The sequence below is a fragment of the Gekko japonicus genome, unplaced genomic scaffold (assembly GCF_001447785.1).
Source record: "Gekko japonicus isolate JY-2015 unplaced genomic scaffold, Gekko_japonicus_V1.1 scaffold1358, whole genome shotgun sequence".
NCBI classification, from domain to species: Eukaryota; Metazoa; Chordata; class Lepidosauria; order Squamata; family Gekkonidae; genus Gekko; species Gekko japonicus.
In genome coordinates, this window is record NW_015160880.1 from 505748 (window position 1) to 518171 (window position 12424).

Sequence of the window (12424 nt, forward strand, 5' to 3'; positions counted from 1 at the left end):
ATGTTGGGGAATGAGTGATCTTAACTACTCAGCCACTGCAATAACAAAATCAGTAACGCTGCTGGTTAAAGCAGGGCTCACTGGAAGACACAATTGGTGGGTGTGGTGAACTTTGTCAAAGCAGAAGGATAGGTGACTGATGAAAGCTCTGGGATTTGAGGCCAAACTGATCACTTCTGGGTTCTGAGAGGGAACTGAAAGGGTCAGGAGTGAGGGGGGATGTTTCTGAGTGTTTTATAAAAAGTACGAACTGTTGGGGACACACATTCCCCTCAGTGTCAGGAATGTGCTGATGGGTCCCAGTGGCTGAAATCCAATCTACAGAGCTGGCGGAGATCTATAAATACCTGCACTGCACTGCTGTGGGTCTGAGGGGTTATCGGTGTCTAGTTCTCTGGATGACGGTGCAGGAAGTTTGCCTGACACAATCCAGCCAATGAGGGTGATCCCCACTGGCCCCCAGAAGGCACCCTGCAACTAAACCGGCCCTGTTGCCCAGGTATGGTTGCTACATTTATACGCCGCACACCAGAATGAGAGCTGAGGGACATTTCCTACAGGAGGGTAAAAAAAAACAATAAAGAAGAGTAGCCCCAAGCAACTGAAGGAAATAGCCACTTAATTAACATGAATTGCTCCCATTCATTTTGAAATGGAGTCTGGCAGCACAAGCTGTGCAGGATGGATTTCACTGTGGGGGAAAATAACTGTAGCACCAAGAGGGGAAAAAAACGATTATGTGGCCTGAACACCACGTTGCTATAACAGTGAAATACACTTGGATTTTAGTAATCTGTAAGTATTTGAGGGGACAGCTATTTTCTCAGCCACCATCCTGTGAGTTTGCACTAGCTGCCTGTTGGGTGGTGGCATTTGTCATGTTGATATAATGTTATATCACTATAACTATTACTGATTTCTAAAGCTCCCCCCCCTCAATGAGGGGGGAAATGGCCACTGTGAGGAAGTGGGGCATGAAAAATATAGCAAAACCAGAGGTCATTTCGGGGGGGATCACGGGGGATCGCAGTTCCCCCGGGTGAGGTACGGGGGGTGGGGCACATGACGAAGCCCCGCCCCCTGCTTCCGGCCACCCCACTTCCGGCCCTCATTCAGCCAGGAGGAGGCAGGAGAAGAGGGAGGGTAAGTTGCTTCCTCCCTGCCTCTCCCCACCCCTGCCTGCCTGGGGCCAGGGAGGGCCTTCGCGGGGCTTCCTAGTGATGTCAGGTGGTGTGGCCTTATGACACACTTCCGGTGATGTCAGGGGGTGTGGCATATGCTAATGAGTTATGCTAATGAGTTCCCCTAGCTCTTTTTCTACGAAATGACCCCTGAGCAAAACCCACCATATGAAAGTAGGGTTGCCAGCCTCAAGGCGGTGGCTGGAGATGTCCCACTATTACAACTGAATTCCAGGCAACAGAGATCAGTTTACGTGGAGGAAATGGCTGCTTTGGAGGTAGGGTTGCCAAGTCTTCTTACCTTGGCAGCGGGGGAGCCTCGCCGGGCTCCAGGAGCTCCTTGGTGGTGTGCACGCACGTCACAGGAAGTGACGTGCTATATGTCGCTCACGTTGAGGGCATGGCCCTGATCATCAGAGGGAAAACCATAGAGTTTTCCCTTTGATGATCTGGGCCATGTCCCCAACGTGAGTGACGTGGCTGCATCACCGGAGTCACCTCTGGTGACGCAACCACGCTGCGCTTCAGGGAGCGGAGTTCCCCCCAGGGCCCGATTCCGTGGGATTCCGTGGCGGCGGAAATCGGGCCTCCGCGGGGGTTTCCCTGCCCCCTCGCCCCCACTTGGCAGCCCTATTTGGAGGGTAGACTCTATGGCATTATACCCAATTGAAGTATCTCCTCTCCCCAAATCCTGCCTTCCTCAGGCTCCACCCCCAAAATCTCCAAGTATTTCCCTGTCCAGAGCTGGCAACACTATATTTTTTCTTCTTCTTTAAACTGTATTTCTTCAGAGTCAACAATGAATGCAACAATGCACTGTGCAGATTATCACTTAAGTTTAATACTACTTATTCTTAGTTTAAATCTAACTTAACTCTAAATTACCTTCCTAAGCTTAACTTTAACTCTCCCTTAAACCTCCCCCAACAATCTAAATCCCTTAAACTTACTCTAAACTAACTCTACCTCTATCTAACTCTCTGTTACTTTAACCTACTTGCAAAGAGCTTTATAAATCAGGTATGGTGTACACCAGACCTGACTGAAGAACCAACTGTCAGTGATAGGTTACCTCACCTACTTCCTGGGAACACCTTTATATCCTACTGTGCAAAGAAGAAGAGAAAAAAACTTATTTTTAAAGCCCAAAGCCCTCCCCCCTCCCGGCCATCACAAAATGCTGTTACATTTAGTGTCATTAAACGATTTCTAACTATCTGTGCGTTTTATACAACCTCCTTGGATCTTGAATAAAGTTCACTTGTTCTTCTTAGTTTCAGTCATTCAATGCCAGTACAGGAATTTTGCTTTCCTTTTGTGGGGTCGTTGGGAATAGTCTTTTCCTCTTAAAAGACTTCTTATCCTCTTGTTCCATAGGAGTTTCCAGGTCTAATATCTGTAGCAAGTCCAGTCCACTTTCTTCATCCCAGGCGAAATAGTGTTTTCCTTGATGAATCATACAAAACTTTCCCAACATTAGCCATTTGTATTTTTGTTTTGCCTCTTGCAGCTTCATAGTCACATTTTTCAGTTGCCTTCTGATTTGAATGGCCTCTCTTGAAATGTCCAAATATACGTGTATCCAGGGGACATTTTGTAGAAAAAGAGGGGCAGGAGCTCATTAGCATAGCTCATTAGCATAACTTATTTGCATATGCCACACCCCCTGACATCACCGGAAGTGTGTCAGAAGGCAACACCCACCTCTCAGGCTCCCCTGGACTGTTTTGGATTGCTAGCTATTGGGGGGGGGGATATGCAGATCTGTCCTCGCAGAGGAGGGAGCGCTTGTACCTGAATAAAACTTGGTCTTAAAGGTGTCACTGGACTGGTTTGGACCGGGGAGGCGGGGGGGGGGCTCTGCAACTTACCTGGCTGCTTCTTGCTCTGATTGAGGGCTGTTGGGAGCAGGGGGTGGGGCTTGTTGCATGTGCCCGCCCCATGGGCTATTTACTGCCGGAGCTCCGCTCCTGTGCGCTCCTGCAGGAAATGACCCCTGTGTGTATCTCATTGTTTTCAAGATTTAGATTCCCAGCCTTTCTTGCTCCTGTATAATTCTTTTCCTGATGCATGGATCTGGGATTGTTATGATGATATCTCTAGGAAATTTCCTTTGGCTGTCACGAGCTGGGCCAGTTCTGTATGCATTTATTATTAAGAGGGGCAAGTTTTCTTCCCTTCTAAGTGCAGTGGAGATCCATTCTGTAATAAAAGTTATTAAATCTTGTTGACCTTCCACTTCTTCAGGGCCCCCCCTTAGCTTAAGATTAGACGGTTTGGCCTCCATTTCTGTAGCTAAAACGTGATCTTTCAAAGATCTTACTTCTTGTTTCAGCCATTTGGTCTCCTCCCCACATGCTGTGCTAATTTCCAGGGCTTTCTCTGTCTGTTGAGTCACCTGCGTCATAGAGAGTTTGATATCGTCCAGCTGGGTTGATTTCGAAGAAATCTTCTCATGCAGACCTTTTCCCATTGATTTTAGATGTTTTAAGAGGTCGTTTTTTATTGTGGAGTCTTCCTGGCCCTCCGTGGAATTTCCTCCGGGTGCCATCTTTGTTGCGTCGCAAGCCGTTTCCTCAAGCGGTCTACCAGCCTCAAAGAAGTCTTTTGTCGGCTTTATGGTCTTCCCCGCGAGCTTGTTTTAAATGCTGTCACCTCTTCCAGTCATTTTTAACTCTCGGAGGTAAGCTTAGCGTTGTTCAGGCCGGGTAGGAGTCAGGCTTGAGGAGTTAAGCGTTCGCCATTATGGAACCCGCCCCCCCCCCGCCCCCTGGCAACACTATATGAAAGCCATGTTGCCACCATGCTGTATTGGCCACTGGGTTGGCATCAGCATACCCTCAGGTGTGGCAGCTGCCATGACCCAGGGCTCCTGGCAGGGCACACTATTGTCTAGCCCCCATGCCGTCCCCCTGCCACCTCACTTGCAAGTGCTCTGCTGCTCATGCTCACAGGTGCATGCACTGCCCAGCACCATCAGAGAAAGGGTTGTGGGCAGTGCAGGCAACTGTGAGCAAGGGCAGTGAGTAGGCTTGCCAACCCAGGTGACACCTGGAAATCTCCAGCTATCACAAATGATCTCCAGACGATCAAGATCAGTTCCCCCTGAGAAAATGGCTGCTTTGGAGGGTGGGCTTTATGGCATTTTACCCTTCTGAGGCTCCTGCCCTTCCCATCCCCAGTCTCCCCAAATCTACAGGTGTTTTCCAACCCAGAGGTGGCAACCAATACTACCTCTAATCTGTGGAGTCTTTTGAGCAAAAATTCTATTTTGTGAGCTACTGGCATTAAGGTTGTGAGTGAGTGGTTTGGCTACTGCATAAATTAGTTTGCTCTGGAGCCATCCTTCCTGAGCGAAGACGAAAATGTTTGAGGGGGAGGGTAAAAAACTGTGAACTAGCTCACACTAACTCAGCTTAGAGGGAACTCTCGTGGCAATCCTAGCAGTGGGAGGACTCGCTAGCGGGGCATGGGAAGGATGCACAGGCAAGCATGGGATAGAGCAGGTAGAGAAAAAAGTACTTTTCTCCCTTTCTCACAATACAAGAACTCGTGGGCGCTCAATGAAATTAATGAGCAGTACGTTTAGAACACATAAAAGGAAGTACTTTTTCACCCAAACAGTGGAATTCACTGCCACAGGAAGTGGTGGCAGCTACAAGCTATTAGCCACAAGGTATAGATGGACCACTTTCTGGGGCAATGATGTGCTGTATTCTTGGTGCTTGGGGGGCAACAGTGGGAGGGCTTCTGGAGTTCTGGCCCCGCTCGTCAATCTCCTGATGGCACCTGGTTTTTTGCCACTATGTGACACAGAGTGTTGGAGTGGATGGGCCATTGGCCTGATCCAACATGGATTCTCTTATGTTCTTAAGTTGAGAGCCCACAGTGAGTGGGCAAGCAGGGAGGCACAAGAAGGGATCTGGTGGTGAGCAAGAGAGGAGGGGCCAGGAACTGTCTGCCCAGAGTCCCTCAAAATCTAGAACCAGCCCTGACTGGCCACCACAGTGACAACAAGGAAGCCACATTAACACCATCACCACATGGAAGACCTCCACAACTATCCTTGCCTGGGCTGTTATTCGTCCCAGCTCCTAGTTCTGTTTTCTATCTACTGGATTTTACACTGCCATATGCTGCTAATTTCAGACTTGCTCTGGATGAAGCCATTTACAAGAAGATACTTGTTTTTTTAAAAAAAATCCAAATTAAGGAACAACCACTACCCCCTCTTCTTCCTCCACAGTTCGGTTCATGCTTGCCCATTTGTAACTGTGCTAGGAAAGACACAGAAAGTCTCGCCTCCCCAAGATCCACTCTTCCATTCCTAAACATCCTTGATTGTATAAACACTGGAGCAGTTCAAACATGCTGAGATGTAAGAAAACTGCATGACTCCTAGGGAGGGACTGTGTCTTAGTAGTAAGAGCACCATCCACTCTCTGCTTCATTCCTCTGAGTTGTTCACTGTGGCCCAGGCTCTTTTTAAGACTCTGGTGGGATCAAGAGAAACCACAAACACTCCTGGTTCACTAAGTACAGTTTGTTATTATTATTATTCATTGGTTTTGCTGTCAGGTTGCAGCCGACTTATAGTGATCCGGTTTCAAGCCAAGAGATGTTCAGAGGTGGTTTTCCGTTGCCCGCCTTTGCGTAGCATCCATGGACTTCCTCGATGGTCTCTCATCCAAATATGAACCAAGGCCAACCCTGCTTAGCTTCTGAGATCTGACGAGATCGGGCTTGTCAGGTCATGGCACAATGTTCTACCAATAGCAAATGGTTAGGTAAATTAATATTGGGTTAGTCCTGTTCCCCCTGGTTAGTTTAGCAGAGTGCTTTAAGCTACACACGCCGGAGCATCTTTTGTTCCAGGTATTCAAGCCAAGTCACAAAGTTACACAGAGCCACTCTTCAGTTTGAAGACTACTAATAGTCTCTTTATTTTGGAACTACATTCTAGATAGGAAAGCTTAGAGACAGGTATAGAATACTAGTCTAACTTACTATGGATGGACGTAGGTGGTGAGAGGGTCATCCGCATCATGGTGCAAAATGGAGGCATTGTGTCCTCCTCCTTGGTGTGTGCAAGGAGAAGTGTGTTGTGGGAGAGGATGAATGGAAGGAAGGAAATTGATCCCTGAGAGTAGCATTCTACATATCAAAGGCACAGTGGCAGAAGAGTGAACACAGGGAGAAAACTGTCTGCCTACCCAGCTGTCTGACTCTCTTGCCACACAGTCTGGAAGCTGAGGCATGGGACAGTGCCCAGTCCTTCACTTCCAACAAGTCACACATTACATTACTATTGAGATATATGTCTAGGTGAAAAAGGTAGCAAGCAGTTACTAGATCAGTTTGATCTGTTTGACAGTCCTAGCTGTCATGCTAGTGATTAAGTGATTACAGCCAGGTGTTATACTAGCAGGTGTTCTCTATCAGGCATTGTTAGAGTCGGTAATTAATTCACCTTGTTAGTGATTGGCTGGGTTTAGTATATTAGCTATGAGCTTGATAAGCTAGGTGGGGACTTAGTCTCTCAAGCTAAGGCATGGTATGCTGTATGATATGTGTGTATTCACCATTATATCTATATAAACTTTCCATGCACCTTCATCACCAGTTGGTCTCCAGCTTCTTATTTACTACACCCAATAATTACCTCATCCCCTGGGAAAATCTACGTCTAGCCCACCAGTATATGTGGTGCCCCTTTGGAATGGTTCTAGTCAGAAGAATCCTGCAAACAGAGGGCTCTGCATGCTATAGTCCTTATCCGAACCACACCCTTGAATGCCTGAGAACTGAATTCCCAGGAGAGCACTCCCAGTACACATCTGACAGAAAGACTCAAACACAGTGCAAGGACTGTGTACAGGTTAGGTCCCAAGTAGCTCCTGGAGAAGGAAATGGCAACCCACTCCAGTATCTTTGCCAAGAAAACCCCATGGACAGTAACAAAAGGCTAAAAGATATGACGCCGGAAGATGAGCCCCTCAGGTCAGGAAATAGGCTCTTTGGCATGGGAGCCAGCAACGTCTGCTTCAGACAGGTGACCACAAATAGATAACTGAAGACTTCAAGCAAGCCTTGCCGTCCTAGTTAGCTTCTGTGTGACTCTGACACATCTCCTGTTCCTGTCTTGTGTATAGTTAGATCCAAGTTCAGTATCACCTTAGAGACCAAGAAGATTTCTTAGAGACAAAAAAGATACAGAATCAGACAAAGGGAGCTTTGTCTCTTGAAAACTTATGCACTGGATTAGCTTCTGTGTGACTCTGACACATCTCTGACACTACTGTAGATGAACACAGCTACCCTCTGAAGCTATCTTCTGTATGTTAGCCTGTTGTGTATGCTTAGCCTGTTGTCACCTATTTAATCCATCCTTCAATTAAGAGACAGTTCACCAAATATCCAGGCAGGTCTAGACTCAGGCCAGTTTAACCACATTGTTTAAGTGATCTCTGGCTTCAAAATAATTCCTTTTTTCAGCACATAAGTCTTTTACAAGCCTCCATCTCAGCTGAAACATCTGAACCTTAGCCAAGGTCTCACTTGAGTGTGATGTTTTTGAAACTCTAAATTCAGGGGTTCCCAGAGTAACTCCTGTTCTGCAGGCAGAAGGATTCAGGTTCAAACCACAGCATCTCTGGTTAAAGGCTCTTGGATGGAAGGTATTGGAAAAGATCTTTCTCTGTGGCTGCGGCCACACATACTAAATAATCCATTTTCAACCCACTTCCAGTGTACTTTCCCACGGGATTTTACTGTGTGAATTGGCAAAATCCAGTTGGAAAGTGGATTATTTAGTGTGTGGGTGTGGTCACAGGGCAAGCTTACTGCGATTTGTTCCCGCTGTATTTTTTAGATGGTTCAGATGATCACACATCCCTTGCCCAACCTCTTGCATTGCATGATGAGGCTCCAGGCACATTTTTTTTTTCCTGAACAGCCAACAAAACGAACTACTGATGTGTAGCCAAACGCTGTTTTATGTGCGTTTGAGCATTCATGCATTTAATATAGGTTTGGCTAGGATGTCTCTCTAAGATACACGGAACTCTGAAACACCAAGTTATTACATACTCACAAGATTGATGTTTGGTTACTCTGATTTCTACTGCACATAGTTCGCAGATGTTGACTCTTTGTACATGTTTTACACCTTTACATGATAAGTTAGCATACTGTATATGTTCGATGTTCTGTATTTAATGTCAAATTATAAGGTTTCTTGATTATACTTTGTGAAAAATTCAATAAAATATTAATAACAGAATATAGGATTGGTCATACGCACAATGGTGAAAGCCGGGGGGGAAAACTACTGCAAGAAGGACAAACAGATGTCCTAATTGCATTCATAGTGACAGATGGCTGTCCAGATAGGAGAGATTGTGGATTCACAGCGCAAGTAGTAGGAAAGTACTTGGTTTTCCCAGAGTTGGAAAATGTGCTAGAAAACCAGGAGGATTGTGGGGGTGAGTCCGCTTTGATACAGGAGACAGAATTGGCTGTCTGATCAGCCCTTTTAAATGCGATAGGGAACAATTGTGAAACCCGATCAAAATGACTGTGTGACCACAACCTGTGTGTGACCGCAGCCTATATATCAACGATCTGCTTGGTCTGGAGACCAACTCCTATGAGGAAAAGTTGAAGAAGCTGGATACGTTTAGCCTGGAGAGGAGACGACTGAAAGGTAATATGATAACCATCTTCAAGTACTTGAAGGGCTGTCATATAGAGGATGGAGTTGTTTTCTGTTGCCCCAGAAGGTCAGACCATAACCAGTGGGTTGAAATTAAATCAAAAGAGTTTTCGGCTAAACATTAGGAAGAACTTCTGACAGAGTGGTTTCTCAGTGGAACAGGCTTCCTCGAGAGGAGGTGGGCTCTCCTTCTTTGGAGGTTTTCAAACAGAGGCTAGATGGCCATCTGACAGTAATGCGGATTCTGTGAACTTCGGCAGATCATGGGAAGGAAGAGCAGGAAGGGCTGCCTCAGTGCTTAGTTCTTGTGGCCCTTTTTTACATGCCCAGGGAAATGCTGATTGCCACTTGGGGTCAGGAAGCAATTGTTCTCCAGGCCAGTTTGGCTGGGGATCCTGGAGGGTCCCCCCCCTCTGGGCATAGAGCAGGGGTCACTGGGGGCGTGGGGGGAGGTATTTGTGAATTTCCTGCCTTGTGCAGGGGGTTGGACTAGATGACCGTGGAGATCCCTTCCAACTGTATGATTCTATGCTGCCAGTCAGAATAGACAATACTGAGCTAGCCAGGCCCCGTGTTCTATCACAATTCAAGGCAACTGTGTGCTTGCATTAATTGCTTCAGTATAAGGCAGCTTCATAGAAGCACTGTGATCAGAATCCAGCTACACATGAACTCCTCACATCAGAGGTGTTTATCCAGTCCAGCAAGTTCCTGAGCAGGGTGTGGTGTGTTGCCAGGGGGTGGGATCTCCACACCGTCTCTCATGCTTGTTCTCTCCCTTTAGGTGAAATGCTGGGGAAAGTGCCTGGCGACTCCTAGTCCAGGCTGGCACTCACCGGGCCCAGCTACTTAAAGCTATGGTAAATCCCAGCCAGAAGGACCAGGTAAGAGGGCCCTCAGACTTTGACAGTGATGTGGGTATTCATGGGGTAGCTTGTGAGCCTGGGCTGTTGGGTTGCTTTAGTTTTTCCCTAATCCCTGATCTTTCTCCCCAGGCATGGATCCCCAAACTCTTCAAGAAGAAAGTCTGTACAACTTTTATCGAACAGCCAAGTGAAGCGGGGTGAGTGAAGCTCGGTTTTAATGTGAGGCTGAAGTTGATTCCCCAGTTCCCTGCTTGCAGTTCCTGGTTCCTTATTCTCTGATATAACCACAGCTAGGAATGATATTTAAAGGAGCTGCGGTGGCTCAAGTGGTTAAGACGCTGAACTGCAGGCTGTGGAAGGTCAGTAGTTCAGCAGTTCAAGACCCAGGTGCCGCAAGATGGAGTGAGCTCCCGTCTCTAGTTCCAGCTCCTGCCAACCTAGCAGTTCAAAAGCAAGACATTGCAAGTAGATAAATAGGTACCACTTCGGTGGGAAGGGAACAGCGTTCCGTGCGCCTTGGTGTTTAGTCATGCCGGCCACATGACCACGGAAACGTCTTTGGACAGCGCTGGCTCTTCGGCTTTGAAACGGAGATGAGCACCGCAACCCTAGAGTCGGATTCGACTGGCTTTCGAGCAAGGGAACCTTTACCTTTACCTATGAATGATATTTAAACAAGGTCTGCATCCCAAACCAAATTTTGGACCACGCCAGCTCGTGCATCCCTGGGATCAGGTCAGGAAAATAAATACTCCCAACTAGCACCATATACCACAAGTGGTTACACATGTGAGAAATACAAAGTAATCAGATCTGCTAACAAGGTCAAACTCTGCACTCACATTCAGAACAACACTTACAACACTTATCAAAACCAATATACGTAGGGGAGCATTTAATCACTTACTAACTAAATGTAGTACTGTACTGGGTAATGTAAAACATATTTCTTATTTGTATATGTAATCTTCCTGTTAAAAAAAAAGGAGATGGTGACCTGTAAAGTGTTCTGCAGAGAATAAGTAGAAAATGCTCCAAAGCAAGTATGCTTCCCACCACCACCCAAAATGAGGCTGGATATACATCTCTGCTTCCAGCAACCACTTTCCCTTCAATGCTGACACTCAGGCTATTAATTCATACCTTCTCCTGTGGTGTCAGTGAAATCGCAACGTCCATCTTCCAGTGCCGCTTAGATGTACGGTTGCCAATCCCTAGTTGGGGGCAGGGGATCCTCTTGTTTGGAGGCCCTCCCCCAGCTTCAGGTTTATCAGAAAGCGGGGCGGGGGGATGTCCACTGGACACTCCATTATACCCTATGGAGACCAGTCCCCATAGGGTATAATGGAGAATTGATCTGTTGGTATCTGGGTCTCGGTGTGTGTGTGTGTGTGTCTGTCTGTGTTTTGAGGTAGAGGCACCAAATTTTCAGCATAGCATCTGGTGTCTCTCCTCAAAATCCCTCCCAAGCTTCAAAAAGATTGGACCGGGGGGTCCAATTCTATGAGCCCCAAAAGAAGGTGCCCGCATCCTCTGTTATTTCCAATGGAGGGAAGGCATTTTAAAGGAACGCAGTCCCTTTAAATGTGATGGCCAGAACTCCCTTTGGAGTTCAATCATGCTTCTTCCCTCCCCTCTCCTTAAGGCTCCTGGAAAGTCCCCCGCCAGCTTGTCAGCCTCACCTGGCAAACCTACTTAGATGGCTGTCTCGATAATTTATTCTCCATTCCCACAACCTTTAAATCTTGAGCAGACTCTTGTGTTTTTAGCATCTCCATGATGTCAGTGATTCCCATTGTAAACAGTCACTGTTACAAATACTTGTCTTTGGACTTTGCAATGAAATATCTCTGACTGTACATCCTCAACCCTTTACTTAAAAATACAAAATTGCTAACTGTACGAACCCACGTGTCAGCTACTGTTGGATACAAATGATCATGTCACCCTCTCAGTGGCAAAATTCATAGGCACAATAATCAATTATAAAAAAAATAATACTGAGTAAGGTTTTTTAAAATCATTTTTGGTTCTAACTTCTGCTTAAAGCGATAGCCGTATGAGCAGTACTTGATAGACAAATAGATAGATTGTATGTCCTGTATTTTACAGTCTCTTATATTACTGTTTACATTTTCCTCCTCTGTACCCATGTGTAACATATGTGCCAACACACCATGCATTCGACAAAGCAGATTCTGGTTGTAAAGTACTGAGTTTGCAGCATGGAGACTCAGACTACAACATGCTCTCAGATGCATTTATTGTACTTCACACACTAAGATAAAAAACCCGGCCCCGCAAGGGCCAACTATACTCCACCCGGCACAGCCACAGTCCCATTGGAGGGTTTGAATTTCCCGCCAGAGGTCCTATTGGTGGACTCATGGTGGTCTAGGATCCTAGGTCCCTTTTGTGTTTAGGGACCAAGCTCCTTACTAGGGCCACGGACCCCTGGTGGCAGTCTGCGTACATAACATCCCTCCCCCCCATAGTTCTGAACCAACCTATGTCACAGAGTCCTGCAAGTAGGCTGGTGGTCTGCACTCTCGCAGGGAACGCCGGGGCGCTGGTACGGGGTTGCTTGTGACCGTCTCTGGATGGTTGGCTGTGCCCTGTTGCTGTGGTGGTAGTGGTGGCTGCTCCTCTGGTCCCAGTGGCGT